At 45.9% G+C, this 17,808-nt stretch overlaps 1 long non-coding RNA gene across 1 annotated transcript in view; it reads left to right on the top strand.

The window, feature by feature from the left end:
* LOC142309842 (uncharacterized) overlaps window positions 1-17,808 on the top strand; it is a 229,643-nt gene that overhangs the window by 192,874 nt on the left and 18,961 nt on the right. The window contains exons 3-4 of the long non-coding RNA XR_012754011.1: window positions 1,147-1,285; window positions 1,387-1,537. This is a non-coding gene — a long non-coding RNA (uncharacterized LOC142309842). The remainder of the gene's footprint in view (window positions 1-1,146; window positions 1,286-1,386; window positions 1,538-17,808) is intronic.

Genomic DNA, 17,808 nt, shown 5'->3' with positions numbered 1-17,808 from the left:
TGTGTGTGTGTAAAGGGACATATCATGCCTTTAATATAATGTCAAAAACGCAGGCAATTAAATTGTCAAAAACGCTTGTTTTCTGCATCCAAAAAGCATGTAAAATGCTAGGATTTTGATGTAGAAAGCGTTTTGCTTCTTCTCATTGACTCTAATATTATCAAAACGCAGCTCAAATGGCAAAAACAATTGACATGCTGCTTCTTTAAATGCTGAGATTTTGCCCAAAAATATGCAAATTAAAAGCAGCGTTTTGAACAGCATGGTGTGCACAAGAAATCCCTATTTCTCTTAGGCTATGTTCGCACGTTGCGTTTTTTTCCGCGTTTCTGCAGCGTTTTTAGCAGCAGCGTTTTTGCGCTAAAACGCATGCGTTTTTGATTGCCAGCAAAGTCTATGGGAAAAGCAGAAATCCTGTCTGCACTTTGCTTTTTCTTCAGCAGCGTTTAATTTGCATATTTGTGGTCAAAAACCATGCTGAAAAAGAAGCAGCATGTCAGTTGTTTTTGCCATTTCTGCAGCGTTTCCTTAACATTGGAGTCAATGAGAAATGGCAAAACGCATGTTGGAGTGAATATTCTGCGTTTAATATGCGTTTTACATGCTTTTTACCAGCATTTTCCTAACCAAAAACGCAGTTGCAGTAGGGAAATAACCAAGGCAGAAACGTCATTACCTACATCACTTCCTTTTTACTATAAATACAGAGCTGTGTATGTTTCAGTGCCTGCTACTATTGTGATTTCTCATACTATACATACTTGGAGCTAGTTAAATATAAAATGGCTTGGTTCCAAAGAATGAAAATAGATGTTGCTAAATTAATTTATATGGTAAGTACATGAATATTTAACATTTGTTAACAAATTATTCATTAATTATATTTAAGAACGTTAAATTAGAAAAATGGCTTAAAAACTATACATAATATTCCTTGACAACTTCAAAAATTGTTGCAATCCTACAACCAAAGTAATTTATGTGTAAAATATTATAAATAAATACCTTATTTAATTTTTGTATATGTGCTATGATGTTTGTTTGCAGAATTTGCAACACAAATGTTATAATGATAAGGTATACCTTTATAATTTTCTTAAAAATTTAGTAATCACTTAATTACAATATTTATAAATTAACTAACAGGTTGAATCCATGCCATGCCTATGGGATCCTACATGCCCTGATTATATGCAGAAAACAAAGAGGATGGACTGGGGAACAATTTGTGCAGAACTTTTCCCACAATGGCATGAGGCTGATGCAGCCTTACAACATAGAATTGGTATAATATTTATTTAAATTTAAAAAAGTTAAATTTTTAAATAAATTGTTAAAATTAATTATTAATTATCTTTTGGTTTTTTACATGTAAAATTGTAATAGAGCTTGACGTGCGCAAAAGATGGCGTTCTGTAAAGGACCGATTTCATAAGCTAAGGAATGAGGGCATGAAAAGTGGGAGTTCACCCAAGAAACCCAATTTCATCTATGATGATGAACTGTCATTTTTATGCACAAGTCGCAAAACAATAGAGTAAGTATTCATGTAACAGTATGTTTGCATTGTTTTATTAAAATAATGTTATCATCACACTTATTTACATTGTTTTTTATTGATTTGTATTTCTGCTTTTCCTTCATCAGAACTTCTGGAAATGTAGCAACAGAAACACCTGTTGATGATGAAGGGCAAGAGAGCCTTCATCAACAACACCAAGAAGGGCCATCTGGCAGTATTGATCACAATTCCTCTGAAAATGAAGGGGAGATTGAAATTGTCAGTGTCCCTGAAAAATCACCACCTAGGTCTACACCAATTAGCTCTGGTCCATCAAAATATATAAAGCCAAAAAACAAAAAAAAATACCAAAAATATACAATTAGAGGAAGAAGTGATATGTAATGAAACTTTAAAGGGAACCTGTCATCAGAAATTTAGCTATAAAGCTAAAAGTTCCCCCCTCTGCAGCTCCTGGGCTGCATTCTAGGAAGCTTCCTATAGTTTTTTTTGGCACCTTTTATACCAAAATAAACACTTTGTAAACTGGTACCTTTTCGTATGCAAATTTCTAAAATCGTCCATGGGGGCGGGCTGCCTGGGGTCCGTTGCTGTCCTCCTGCAGATTTACGCCGCCCCCGAACGCTGAATTTCAAAAGCTCAGGACGCCGCCCCTGGGTGCCCGGGGTCCCGCGCATGCGCTGTTCCACTGTAGCGGTGCTGTGCACTGCGTGCACGTGTGACCGCTAGTGACGCTTTGCGCGGGCACGAGGTTATGGGCGGCGCTGTGAGTGTCATCAGTAAGTGCCGCCCATAACCTCGTGACCGCACTTTCCCCTATGACTCCAGCGTTATGCGCAAGCGCTCGCTGGCCTGATGCCCGGACGTCCCCTCCTTCCCATCTATTTTCTGCTGCTGAGCAGGATGGGAAGGAGGGGACGTCCGGGCATCAGGCCAGCGAGCGCTTGCGCATAACGCTGGAGTCATAGGGGAAAGTGCGGTCACGAGGTTATGGGCGGCACTTACTGATGACACTCACAGCGCCGCCCATAACCTCGTGCCCGCGCAAAGCGTCACTAGCGGTCACACGTGCACGCAGTGCACAGCACCGCTACAGTGGAACAGCGCATGCGCGGGACCACAGGCACCCAGGGGCGGCGTCCTGAGCTTTTGAAATTCAGCGTTCGGGGGCGGCGTAAATCTGCAGGAGGACAGCAACGGACCCCAGGCAGCCCGCCCCCATGGAAGATTTTAGAAATTTGCATACAAAAAGGTACCAGTTTACAAAGTGTTTATTTTGGTATAAAAGGTGCCAAAAAAACTATAGGAAGCTTCCTAGAATGCAGCCCAGGAGCTGCAGAGGGGGGAACTTTTAGCTTTATAGCTAAATTTCTGATGACAGGTTCCCTTTAAAATTATTAAATACAACCGCACAAGCAGATGACATAGATCATTTTGGCATTAGTATTGCTGGTAGAATTCGGAAAATTAAAGATGTAAAGAAAAAAAATACATGCATGACAGCCATATGTGGGATGCTGAGTTGCTATGAGGAAGAGGGTAGTTTCCCTTCATCAGGCTCTATACTTTCGAAAATAGAACAGATTTTTGAAGATGTCAAAAACCCACCAACCCAAAAGAATACTGAAACTATGGCCACCAACCCAATCTACATACCCAAACATTATTCTGTTAATCAAAATCCCTATAATCAAAATGTTCAACAACAATATTTTCAACAACCCATAACAACTCAAAACCCCAAAATCCCCAAATGAATATTCACCCTCCGTTAAATGTAAATTTGCAGTCACGAGAACAACCTCATGGCTATTTCAGTAGCCAATTATTTTCTGATCATTAATTTTATATTGTTATAATGTTATGTTTTGTATTATTGTGGGAAAAAAATATGTATTAATTTTGCATATAAATTATATGTTGCAAATATGTGGCAATGTGTTTAAAAAAGCCTTTATGAGTGTAATAAGCTATGTAACGAAATAAAATAATGTTTTGTTTCAAAATCTATGTTTGTATACTTTAATTTTGCAACATAGAAAGTGTTTTCATGTTATAACTTGATGAATTTAGAGTTATCATTGCTTCAGGAAATGACATCATAACAAATTAACATAAACTAGACCGGAAAGGCAGACATTTTTGTTTTTGAATCATTTAACTTTATTTTTGAGCCCAATAACATGACAAACGCATATGCGTTTTTTGTTTCAAAAACGCATGTAAAAAGCGCTAAAAACGCACTACAAACATGGAAAAAACGCATGCGTTTTTAGCGCTAAAAAATGGTCAAAAGCCATTTGGTCAAAAACCAAGGGAAATAAAACGTGCAGAATAAACTGCAGGTACTCCGACGCAACGTGCGCACATAGCCTTAGACTTTAATTGGAAATCAAAACGCATGCCTTTTGGCATTAAAACGCTGCAGTTGAAAACGCTGCGGAAATGCATGTAAAAACGCAATGTTGGCACATAGCCTTAGGCCTTGTGCGCAAAGTGCAGTATTTGATGAATTTTTTTTGGTGCAGTTTGTGACTAAATTCTGCATGTCCATTCTTATACCAGCAAAGTCAATGAGAATTCAGAAATGCTGTGTGCAGATTGCTTATTTTTTCCTTGCAGTTTTGGGTGCAGAAAAAATCTGCAGCATTTCAATTCAATTCAATGCGGTAAAAAAACGCACCAAAACTGCAGCGAAATCCGCATGCGGTTTTACCGCAGTTTACCGTTGTTTGCCACGGATTTTCCGTGGATTTTCCGCAAGTTGGTCCCTGCGGATTTTTACCATTATCTATGGCAAAAACCACAGGTACCTGCCGAAAAGAAGGGACATACTCATTAATTCCACAGCGGAAAATCCGCAGGTAAATTCGCAGGTATAAAAAAACACAATGTGTGCACAGCATTTTTTAAAACCCATAGCATTTGCTGGGGAATGACTGCAGCAATGTTAGACACATTTTCTGCAGCAAATCCGCGGCAAATCCACAGAGTGCGCACAGGGCTTTAGTGCTTTTTTTCCTGTGGTTTTTAGCCCTTTTAGTCACTGATTTTACAAAAAACACTAAAATGCAGCAAAAAGTGAACCAGAAACGCACCAAATCACACGTGTTTTTTGCCACAAGCTGCGTTTCTGCACCAAAAATTCAGTGTGCGCACATACTCTAAAGCTTTCCTGAATAGTATTGTAAATAACTCAACATAAATATGATGCATTGTTTTTCTAAATTCCACAAAAATTGCCATGTAATAACTTTTTCAATTCCAAAATTGTTCAATCCCTAGAGCAGAATCCCTCATAAAAGCCAACAATTGCAAAACAAAAGTTACCTCAGGCCCACCTGATACAACTATTAGTTGCATGATTAAATACATCAAATACCTGGACTGTATAAGATTTCTTTTTAGGCAAATTTCACATGTCCAGTAACCATGTGATAGAATGGATCCAGCAGCAATCAGTTGGCAAAAATGTTGTGCAAACACAACTTTCTTGTCTATTTTAAAAAAAAAAAGAATTTTGCAGAATCTATTTTTGTAACATGGAAGACTATGGAAAATGGATCAGTTAAAGAATTGCAATTTATCTTCCACTTCCATTTATACCTACATATCTACTTTACATCAGCACATATTTGAAACATATTTTTTTTGTTAGGAAGTTAGAAGGGTTGAAAGTTTATCAGAAATTTCTCATTTTTGCAAATAAAATTTACAAACTCATTTTTTTAGGGACCACATCACATTTGAAGTGAGTTTCAGAGGCCTAGGTGACAGAAAATACCCAAAGGTGACACAACTCTACCCTCATACTACTCAAAACCAGATTCAAAAAGTTTATTAAGATGCTTCACAGGAACTAAAGCAATATGAAAGGAAAAAATGAATATTTTACTTGTTCTCAGAAATATGGTCAAGTCACTGTCGCTTTCCATTACAGGAAAATGTTCGAATTGGGGTTTAAGCCTGTTGGCATTGCTGAACTCACTGCTCAGTGGGGTAGATCTCTTGATCTTGATTTGGGCCAACTGTAGCTCATGCTCTCTCTCAGCTTGTTGCTCCCACGCTGCTGTATCTCACTCAGATTGTTGTGCTGCAGCCTGCTCTTGCTCGCCTTAGGCCTGTTGCTCAACAAACTCACGGGCAGCTTGGTGTTCTTGTCCCATCAGCTGCAGGCGAATTTGAGGGTCACATTCTCCTATTTGCTGCATAATGAGTGGTGCACAAGATGAGTTCATCCTATTCATAGAGCTGTGGTTGCTGTTAGTCCTCTCTGAGTCGGACAGTTTGATTTCAAATTTTTAGTGACAGAAATTATTGCTCCAACCATTCACTAATGCTCTATAAACCCACTGCTTGCCACCAGATGTCAAGGCTACAGCCGGGGAAATCATGCAGATTTCCCACTGCTGCTATCTATTAGCAAAGAACAGCACTTCCCTTCCTTCAATTGTCAGGACAATATGCAATTGAATGATGATTGATGGATGAGACAATGGCTTGCTTTCACTACTAGGCTGATTATTTGGCACTTTCACAAGGAATGTATAGTATACACATCCAATTCCAATGCATAGGATATATATACTTTGGTACTGTTACTACAAAGCTCCGCAATAACCCAAGAAAACAAGCTGCTACTGTGACGCCCTGGCCTATCAGGTCGTCACAGGGTATTGTGCAATCTGCCCTTCTGTATAGTATCCACCTACTCCTTGGTTACAGGTCCCTGACCTTTAGTGCTGCCAATAACAATCTAATCAAAATCCTAGGAACACTCTGCACCACACCCACCAGACACACCAGTGGACGGCCTGAGTGGAATAGGGTCGCCCACTTGGGTGGTTGGTTAAGGGGAGGTCAGGAGTATGAGAAGATAGTCAGTTGAGCAGTGACCTTCGAGAGGAGAGGTCAGAAGCTGGGCTCCTTGGAACTAATAGGTGGCAGACGTTGGTCTGGACCTGGTAGGAGCTGGACCCCGGTTGCAGGGGATCATGACAAGGGGCACGGACTGTCGAGGCCGGCGGCCTTGTGCCATCACCGGGCAGGGGCCAGGGCATGATGGGGCACGTGGACCCTAGGTCAGGAAGTAGCTTCAGGCGTCCTGGCAATTTACCCGACGAGGACGGAGCCTTGAAGATCCGTTCTCCACCCGCTCCAAAATCGGGGTACTAGCGCAACGAGGGGGATAGGACTTTCCCACTACACATTCCACAAAATCCCAAGCGTGAACCCTGACAGCAAGCTAATCCAGTTAGCCATACTGGTGAGTGGGACCCGACCAGTTTTATACTCAAGGGACCAACCAAAAAAGCTAGGTGACAAGGTAAAGGTCACAGACTAACAGTCAACACCAACAGGTACGGGATCCAGCCGTTCTCCCTCCCAGCGGCAGCCTTGTCAAGAACATTGGTTTACCACAGTTGTCGGTGTCAGCGTTATTGGACTGAGTGAGTACACAAGTGACCCTTACTGTCCCAATGGCACCTCCCCGTTACCCTCATTGAGTCCCAGGGCATTCCCCCTACCTGTGGAGGGGTTAAACACCTGGCTGCCCACACCATCGGCACCGGGTACTCCCAACTGCAGCGGTGGTACTCCACCTTACCACACACCACGAGTGGCGTCACGAACTTCAAACATAACTCCCTGTGTAAATATCCCCCCTTTATTCTGAGTGACCACGCAACCCCGACCCCCCGGTACGGAGATCCCGCGAGCCACTGCGGATCCAGATCCGAGCAGCCCGGCTGCTGACACGGGGGCGGCACACCCTGGAAACTTTGGCATCACAAACAGGATCTGAGCAGGACCCACTTACCTGTGTGACGTGTGCCTTAGAGCTAAAAACCGCGAGTCAAAATTTCTTTTCCTGCTGATTACGCCATTTTCTGCCATCTTTTCTCACCAAAACACCATATTCCCCGTGAAAGCTCGCAAAGCGGAAGCCCCGCTCTTCGTCCTGAGTATGAGGCCGGAACCGGAAGTTCCCAGAGGGCCACAGCGCGTGAAGGAATGCGGCGTGAAAACCAAGGGTGTGCGCGAAGATGTCGGCGCGAGACGATGAAAGTGTGGCGGCGCTGCCTCCACAAAACCAGGGTAACGCTGGTGCGGCGGACACCGCTCCAGCCTCAGGAGCATCGGCACCGGAAACCAAGGCAGTTGTTCCCATAATGCCAATAACCTTGCCCTATGTGCCGAGCACCGCCTGGCTTGCACAGCATGATGGCCGACCAGACGCGCAGCAGGGATTCAAAATGAAAATATGTAATGTACTTGATATGTATGCCCTCACTGGATGGCAGCAGGCATCTATAGTGCTCGGGCAGCTAACTGGCACTGCTGAATTGGAAGTGGAGACCTGGACTGAGGCGGATCGGATCTCAGTACCTGCCATCTTCAGAAGACTGGGAGCTGCCTTTAAGACCCGCACTGAAGCGGAGCTGAGGATGAGGTTCTACAGCTGCAAACAACGGCCCCAAGACAGCAATAGGGATTAAGCCTTAAAGCTACAAGCGGAGCTGCGGACCCTGAGACTGACCAACGATATTGGAGAGCCAGAGGGGAACAAGATGCTGGTGGAACAGTTCCTGCAAGGCTTATGCGGGCTTTACACGAGACGAGCTATTGTGCGATGCATCGTCGGGGTCACGGTTTTCGTGACGCATATCCAGCATCATTCACGACGTCGTCTCGTGTGACACCTCCAAGCGACGCAGTATATATAATATTGTTTATTTTACATGGCGCCAGTTGTTCATCGTACCAGGGGTAGCACACATTGCTCCGTGTGACACCCTGGGAACGATGAACTCAGCTTACCTGCTTCCCGCGGCTCCCGCCGGCTATGCGGAGGGAAGGAGGTGGGTGGGATGTTTACGTCCTGCTCATCTCCGCCCCTCCGCTTCTATTGGCCGGCGGCTGTGTGACGTCGCTATGACGCCGAACGTCCCTCCCCCTTCAGGAAGAGGATGTTCGCCGCCCACAGCGAGGTCGCACAGCAGGTAAGTACGTGTCACAGCTCTTGAACGTTTTTGTGCGTCACGGGCAGTGATTTGCCCGTGACGCACAAGCGATGGGGGCGGGTACAATCGCACATGCGATCGCATGATAGATCGCATTGTGTAAAGCCCGCATTAGAGTCAGTGGAGGACCGCAAACAACTTCGGCTGTGAGCCCTGGAACATCCTGCCTTGGACTTTGCTACTTTGAAAGAACAGGCAATCAAAGCCCTGCAGCCCCCAGAGGCCCCTGACTCTCCACTCCCATGCTAGCAACCTGGAACATCCTCAATGCAAGTGAAACCCCCTGCCTTGGCACTGCCAGCGCCAGCTCCTTTAACAATGTCCAAGAGCAGAGCAAGTGATCTGTCTGCTCAAGTACAGCAACTGAGTAACGACGTCACAAGGATTCTGGAGGCGATGCAGCTCAAGTCAAAGACCACCCCGTCAAGGGAAATCCAACTGGCTGACTGCCTGGAGGACGTCCCCTGGATGAGGAAGCGGACCCCGGCATTTAAAGGGCGGAGCAATGACTGGTATGGACCACCTGTTTGTTATAAATGTAACAAGACCGGCCACAACACAAGGAGCTATCCTTTAAATGGGCAACCCCTGGGGCCAAGGGCCAATCCCCAAGAATAAACTCCCAAGGCCCAGCAGACTGGAAAGAGCGGTATGTAGGGGGACGACCCATTGTCTCCATCAACCTGGATGGGATCCCAACCTCTGCACTCCTTGATACCGGCACCCAGGTAACGACTATTCCTTATGCACTATATAAGAAGTTTTGGCTTGATGACGAACTTGCCCCACCAGATGACAGCCTTACCATCTATGCTGTAAACGGGTTACCTGTGACTCAAATCGGGTTCAAGGAGGTGACCATTAAGGTGGGTCAGGTAGAATTGACAAGGCAAGGCCTCATAGTGGTACAAAATGACCCTAATGATCGTAACCTGAAGATCATTTTAGGTACAAATATCATTGAGAATTGTATGGGAGAAGTACTATTTTTGCTTCAACAGCTGTCTGAGACTGCAATAGCAGGGCGGCAGAGAGTCCTGCAACGCGAGATCCGAGCCCTCCTGCAACGGCAACAGGTAAATCTCTCTGAAGGTGAGATAGGTGGTGTACGGGTGATGGATGTGGCCCCTCTTGTAGTGCCCCCATGAAGTGAAATGATGATATGGTGCAGGGCAGCTGTAGGCTACTGGGGACAGGATTACCAGGCAGTGGTAGAGCCTCTGCCCTCAGATCATTGGCCCACGGTGTTTATGGCCAGAGGGATAGTTGACATCTAGAAGGGGAGAGTGCCCGTGCGAGTGCTGAATTGTGGGGAGGAGGAAGTCACACTACCCAGATATGCCACCATAGCCAAGCTGTTTGTAGTTAATGCAGATGACATCCATGCAAAAGGTTCCTCAAACCAGCCCAGTCAGTCTCCCAGTACCAGCCCCCAGGACCCAGTAGAGAAGTGGTGTCAGGAGCTACACGTGGGCACCGACTCTACACCTGCACATCATAAACAAGGGGTTTACAGGGTTGCAAGGGAATATGAACAGGTCTTTGGCAAGCACCCATTGGATTTTGGGCGGATAAAAAGGGGTACAAAATCATATACCCACAGGCACTCACCCACCCATCAAGGAGAGGTATAGGCCCATACCACCTGCTCATTACCAATGTGCCAAAGACATGCTCAGAAGAATGAAAAAAGCAGGAGTGATCCGTGACAGCTACACTCTCTGGGCCACCTCACTGGTACTTGTGAGAAAGAAAGATGGTAACATAGGGATGTGTGTAGACTACCCACAGATTAGCAAAATCACACACAAGGATGCCTACCCTTTGCCCCGAATTGAGGAATCATTAGCCGCATTGAAGTCTGCTACTTACTTTTCAACCCTTGATCTTACCACTGAGTACTGGCAGGTGGCTGTTGCCGAGGAAGACCAGGAGGAGACCGCGTTTGCTACCCGGATGGGACTATGTGAGTTCAACAGCATGCCATTCGGGCTGTGCAATGCACCTGGGACGTTCCAGAGGCTAATGGAGTGCTGCTTGGGTCACTGCAACTTCGAAACAGTCCTGCTGAATCTGAACGACGTCATTGTCAACTCCAAGACATATGAAGCACACCTGGAGCACCTGGCTGAGGTGTTTGACGCCCTGTCCAAATACGTGATGAAGCTCAAGCCATTCAAGTGTCACTTGCTGAAGCCGAAGGTACAGTACCTAGGGCATGTGGTGAGTGCCGAAGGTGTGGCACCAGACCCCGAGAAAATCACAGCTATACAAAACTGGCCAAGGCCCTCTATCATTAGAGGAGTACGGCAGTTCCTGGGCCTGATGGGGTACTACCGGAGGTTTGTCAAGGGGAACACACAGATGGCGGCCCCCTTGCAGGAACTTCTGGTGGGTCAGTCTGTACACAGCAAATCCCCAGGGCCTCCGTTCCAGTGTGGCAAGGAGCAAGAAGATTCCTTTGAACGGATGAAGTCTGTCCCGCCCGGGGACGAAATCCTGGCCTATCCCGATTACGGTCTCCCGTTTGTACTATATAAGGATGCCAGTAATGTGGGGCTCAGGGCCATCCTGTCACAGGTGCAGAAGGGCAAGGAGAAGGTGATAGCCTACGCCAGTCAGAAGTTGAGGCCCACGGAGAGGAACCCGGAGAATTATAGCTCCTTCAAGCTGGAGTTCCTGGCACTCATATGGGCCGTGACAGATAGGTTCAAGCATTACCTTGCCGCTGACAAGTTCACAGTGTACATGTACAATAATCTGTTGACTCATCTGGATATGGCAAAACTAGGAGCCTTGGAACAATGTTGGGTCACAAGGTTAGCAAATTATGATTTTGTTATAAAGTACAGGGCTGGCTGCAAGAACACCAACACGGATGCGCTGTCCAGGATGCCCCATTTGTTTGATGATGGGAGGGATGAAGATGACCTGGAAGAAGTTGAATTGCTTGCGTTCCATCAGCCCCCATCTGAAGAGCGGCCTCGACCATGTGCCCATCACCAAGAAATAACCTGTGACCCATTGCCTCACCATGGCTGGCAGGAAGCCCAGGACAGGGACCCTGCAATCAAATTAGTCAAAGCGTTGCTGGCCAGAGCTGATTCCCGTCTTACACCAGGCACCCCAGAGGAGGCCAGAAAACTGTGGCGAGACTGGAGTCAGCTTTGGATGGAAGAAGCTGGAGATGTTGCTGAGAAGTTGCTTCTACTGGATAGGAATGAGAGACTCCATAGAAGCCTGGTGTAGGAATTGCGGCCCCTGTGCCTTGAGGAGGCAGGATGGCACCAGTCAGCGAGCACCACTTCAGCCGATTGTCACCAAGCAACCCCTAGAGATTGTGGCTCTGGACCATGTCAAGTTGACCCCCAGCAGAAGTGGGTATACGTATGCGCTCACGATGGTCGACCATTTCCACGGTTCTTGGTGGTGGTGCCCGTTAAAGATTTGACTGCCAGCACTCTGGCAAAGGCGTTCCAGGCACACTTCTGTAGGACGTACGGGTACCCCGACCGAGTCCTTACGGATTAAGGCCCTGCATTTGAGGCTGAAATCTTCCAGGAGTTCTGCAGTCTGTACGGGTGCAAGAAGATACGTACCACACCCTATCATGCGCAGACAAATGAGATGTGTGAGAAGATGAACCACCTGGTGATCAATCTGCTGAAAGCCATTCCTCTCAAGGAGCGGAACCAGTGGCCTGAAAAACTACCAGACCTGGTAGACATCTACAACAACATTCCGGTGGGATCCACCAAGTGTACCCCAGCTTACCTGATGAGAGCTCGGCCTGGAAGACTTCCAATGGACTTGGAGATGGAGGTTGAATTGCCTGAAACCTACGCGCCCGGAGAGGATTGGGACTCACGTCGCCAGATCTAGTATAAACAGATTCAGAAGTGCATTGAAGAGAGTTTGAATCAAACCCGGGAATGGCAAGAAAGAAACTTTAACAGGCAAGCAAAAGCAACCCCCTTCGCCCCTGGCAAGATTGTGTTAAAAAGAAAGAGGAAGCTGCACAAGCTAGACGATCAGTGGGAAAAGGAGACATATGTAGTACAACCATCCAACTTTGATAACCAGAAGACCTGCTTAATCAGCAATGATCAAGGAAGGACCACGGCTACGGTATCCCGAGACCATCTGAAGCAGTGCCCGGAACCCTTAAGAGTGGCAGATGAACCTCAGCCCCAGCCTCAAGTGGTGGAAGGAAGAAAAAGAATGATCCATACCATTCTAGGTGATTTTCCGGCCGATTGGCCTATGCAGAATGGTGCAGTAATAGTCCCTGTGTTAACATTCCCACAACCTGTGGAAGAACCAGAACAGGAAAGGCTTACTGACACTGCACCCACTCCAGCACCTAGAGTAGCGCCTGTATCCTTGCCACGCACACGTAGGGTCTTACCAGCAACACCTAACACTGAGAGTGAGGAACCTGTAGAGAGTGTTGCCATGCTACCAGAAGGGGATGAGGGTCCAGAGTTAAGCCGGTCGACCTGTGCTAACATTGGTCAGCCTCCATAGAGGTACAGAGAAGAGTGTTGAAAAATGTTAAAAAGTACCAGTGGTTTAACCCCTTAAGGACATGGACGGATATATCCGTCATGGAGCGTGTCCCGTTAAGCCCCGCCCCCTGCCGCGGGCAGGCTGCGGCGGTCGGCCCACATATCAGCTGTTTTCAACAGCTGACATGTGTGCCTGCATGTTGCGAGTGGAATCGCTTCCACTCGCAAAATTTAACCCCTTAAATCTCGCTGCCAAAGTCTGGCAGTGAGATCTATAGGCGCACGGCCATGATTTTTTTTACCGCCGCCCCCACCGGAAGTCACATGCGTGATCACGTGGCTTTCGGTGATTGCCATCGTAACACAGGGTCATGTGATGACGCCTGCAGCTATGAAGTTTCACTTTCGTTTTCCCTCGGCCGGGAGCAGAGAGAAACAGGAAGTGACTGAATCTGCTGTTTACAGCTGTATAGCTGTGATCAGCAGATAGATAAGAGCGATCGGATTGCTGATCGCTATAGCCCCCTAGGGGGACTAGTAAAATAAAAAAAAAAATTAAAAAAAAAGTTTAAAAAAAAAAAAAATCTAAAAGTTCAAATCACCCCCCTTTCCCACACTGAAAATGAACCCCTTCACGACCGCGGGCAGTAAAATTACGTCCTATTTTAACGTGACTTAATGACCAGGGACGTAATTTTACGGCCTAAACTTCATTTGATTGCCGTGGCCATAGCAACGGCTTTCAAATGATGTCCCCTGCTGTTTCTTACAGCAGGGGACCTTTGCTTGACCCCAGGGGGGGTGGCATCGCCACCCCCTATCGACGATCGATGTGATTGGCTGTTCAAATCTGAACCACCAACCCCATCGTTTGCACTAATTTCGGCAAAAATAATGCCAGAATTACTGCGATACTGTGAGATCCGGCTATGATCTGCTCTAGCAGCTTAAACAAATCATAGCCGGAGCTCTAAAATGTCGCCCCCAGCCCCTGCAGCACTGATTGGAGCGATCGTGCTATGACGCGCAATCGCTCCAATCAGTGTGCAGTGGGGCGGTCTGATCTGCCGGTGGCCGCTCTCCCCAGGCCTGTGCTGGCCTGCGAGCCCTCCCCCAACATGTCTGCAGCATGCAGTGGCTGGTACTTGTGGTACCACGTCACCGCTGCCGCCGCCGCCGTAGCTGTGGTCACCGCTCCTGCTGCACGTGAGTACTGTGCTCACCTTGCAGCCCGTGCGCGCTCCCGTGGTGCCCAGTGCGCGCTTCCGTGTTGGCCCTTGCCCATGCCCCCCTGCGATCTGCCTCCCCCACGCCCCGATCTGCCCCCCCGACATCCCGATCTGCTCCCCACGCGATCTGACTGCCTCCCCCATTATCTCTATTCTGCTTCTGCAGCTCCCTCTCCGGTCTCCCCCTCTGCTCTCCCCCCCTACCCCTCTGCTCTCCCCCCCTCTCCCCCTCTGCTCTCCCCCTACCCCTCTGCTCTCCCCAACGTCCTCTTACCTGTCTTCACCGGCTCGTCCAAGGTCTTATCTGGCCCGATCGCCTCTGCCTCCATCGCTGGGTCCTTCCTGGGCATTCTGCTGATCTGCCCAACGTCCTGCCTGCTGCTCCTGTAAAGCTGTTCCTCTGCAGCTCTTCTGGTCAGTGATCCTCCTGCTAATCCTCTGGGTACTGTGAGTATAACTTTTTTTTTTTTTTTCCTGTATCCTGTCCATTTTTACACCTCATCCGTCCGTGCGTCCTGCCGAGCGCTGATCAGGGATGCAGATAACGTATCTGCATCCCTGCTCAATTTTTGGCGTGACTTTTTTTTTTCCGTATCCCCGACGCTTTTTGTATCGCATCCGTCCGTGCGTCCCGCCAAGTGCTGATCAGGGATGCACATAACACATCTGCATCCATGGTCAATTTTTGGCATGACTTTTTTTCCGTATCCCTGACGCTTTTTGTACCGCATACGACCGTGCGTCCTGCAGCGGCCGATTAGTGCACCGCGTCTGTGCGTTTGAAAAGTCAAATGGCGTTCCTTCTCTTCTGAGCCCTGCCATGCGCTCAAACAATTACTTTCCACCACATATGAGGTATCTACGTACTCAGGAAAAATTGCACAATACGTTCTATGGCGCAGTTTTTCCTGATACCGTTGTAAAAAAAAAAGCTACCTGATTGATGCAAACAATTTGTGGTTAAAAAAAAAATAATAATTTTCACGGTTCAACGTTATCAACTTCTGTGGAGCCCCTGGGGGTACAAGGGGCTCACCAAATTTCTAGATAAATTCCTTGAGGGGGTCTAGTTAAAAAATTGGGGTAATTTGTGGGGGAGCTCCACTGTTTAGGCACCATATGGGGTCTCCAAACGTGACATGGCGTCCACTAATGATTCCAACCAATTTTGCTGTCAAATGGCATTCCTTCTCTTCTGAGCTACGCCATGCGCCCAAACAATTACTTTCCACCACATATTAGGTATCTGCGTACTCAGGAGAAATTGCACAATACGGTTTATGGTGCATTTTTTCCTGATACCCTTGTGGAAAAAAAAGCTACCTGGTTCGAGTGACAGTTTTGTGGTGAAAAAAAAAAATTGTATTCCTGGCTCAACATTATCAACTTCTGTGGAGCCCCTTGGGGCTCGCTAAACATCTAGATAAACTCCTTGAGGGGTCTAGTTTCCAAAATGGGGTCACTTGTGGGGGAGCTCCACTGTTTAGGCACCATAGGGGGTCTCCAAACGTGACATGGCGTCCGCTAATGATTCCAACCAATTTTGCTGTCAAATGGCATTCCTTCTCTTCTGAGCCCCGCCATGCACCCAAACAATTACTTTACACCACATAAAAAAATTGTTTAAAAGAACAGAGAGTCCTCAGTGGTTGATACCTTTTAATGGCTAACTGAAAAGATGGTAATAATTGCAAGCTTTCGAGACTACTCAGGTCTCTTCATCAGGCATGGCAACAGCCATGCCTGATGAAGAGACCTGAGTAGTCTCGAAAGCTTGCAATTATTACCATCTTTTCAGTTAGCCATTAAAAGGTATCAACCACTGAGGACTCTCTGTTCTTTTAAACAATTTTTTTATCTCTACTGGCTAACACGGTACAAAGATATATTTTACTTGTTTACACCACATATGAGGTATCGCCATACTCAGGAAAAAATGCACTATAAATTTCATGGTGAATTTTTTCCTGATACCCTTGTGAAAAAAAAGCTACCTAGTTGAAGCGACTGTTTTGTGGTAAAAAAAAACAAACATTCTTTTCACAGCTCAACGATATAAAGTTCTGTGAAGCCCCTAGGTGTTCAAAGTGCTCACCAAACATCTAGAAAAATTATTTGAGGGCTCTAGTTTCCAAAATGGGGTCACTTGTGGGGGAGCTCCATTGTTTAGGCACCTCATGGGGTCTTCAAACCCGACATGGCGTCCGCTAATGAGTGCAGCTAATTTTGCACTCAAAAATTCAAATGGTGCTCCTTGCCTTCCGAGCCCTGCCGTGTGTCCAAACATTTGATTTCCACCACATATGAGATATCTGCGTACTCAGGAGAAAATGCACAATAGATTTTATGGTGCATTTTTTCCTGATACCCTTGTGAAAAAAAAAGCTACCTAGTTGAAGCAACAGTTTTGTGGTAAAAAAAATTTTTTTTCTTTTCACGGCTCAACAATATAAAGTTCTGTGAAGCCCCCAGGTGTTCAAAGTGCTCACCAAACAACTAGAAAAATTATTTGAGGGCTCTAGTTTCCAAAATGAGGTCACTTGTGCGGGAGCTCCATTGTTTAGGCAACTCAAGGGGTCTTCAAACCCGACATGGCGTCCACTAATGAGTGCAGCTAATTTTGCGTTCAAAAATTCAAATGGTGCTCTTTCCCTTTCGACCTCTGCCATGCGCACAAACAGTTGATTTTTACCATATATGGGGTATCAGCGGACTCAGGAGAAAATGCACAGTAAATTGTAGGGTGCACTTTCTCTTTTCTCCCTTGTAAAAATCAAAATTTTATGGCTAAAGTAACATTTTTGTGTTAAAAAGTAAAATTTTCATTTTTTCCTTCCACATTGCTTTGGTTCCTGTGAAGCACCTAAAGGGTTAATAAACTTCTTGGATGGGATTTTGAGCAGAGTGAGGGGTGCAGATTTTAGAATGGGGTCACTTTTGGGTATTTTCTGTCACCTCGGCCTCTCAAAGTCACTTCAAATGTGATGTGGTTCCTAAAAAAAATTCTTTTGTAAATTTTGTTGGAAAAATGAGAAATTGCTGATGACCTTTGACCTCTTCTAACTTCCTAAGGAAAAAAAAATTTTGTTTCAAAAATTGCGCTGATGGAAAGTAGACAAGTGGGAAAGTTTATTTATTAACTATTTTGTGTGACATATCTCTCAGATTTATGGGCATAAATGTTCAAAGTTTGAAAATTGCGAAATTTTCATAATTTTCGCAAAATTTCCTAAATTTTCACAAATAAACGCAAAAAATATCGGCCTAAATTTACCACTGACATGAAGTACAATATGTCACGAAAAAACAATCTCAGAATCGCCAGGATCCGTTGAAGCGTTCCAGAGTTATAACCTGTCAAAGTGACACTGGTCAGAATTGCAAAAAATGGCCCGGTCATTAGTGTTTTAGTGGCAGGGGGTGAAGGGGTTAAAGGGTTAAAAAAGTAAATAAATATACACATATTTGGTATCGTCGCGTTCAGAAATGCCCGATCTATCAAAATATAAAATCAATTAATCTGA

Source organism: Anomaloglossus baeobatrachus, chromosome 5 (genome assembly GCF_048569485.1).
Source record: "Anomaloglossus baeobatrachus isolate aAnoBae1 chromosome 5, aAnoBae1.hap1, whole genome shotgun sequence".
In the NCBI taxonomy this organism is placed as follows: domain Eukaryota; kingdom Metazoa; phylum Chordata; class Amphibia; order Anura; family Aromobatidae; genus Anomaloglossus; species Anomaloglossus baeobatrachus.
The sequence above is the reverse complement of the archived record's forward strand: the minus strand, read 5'-3'. Positions and strand labels throughout refer to the sequence as shown.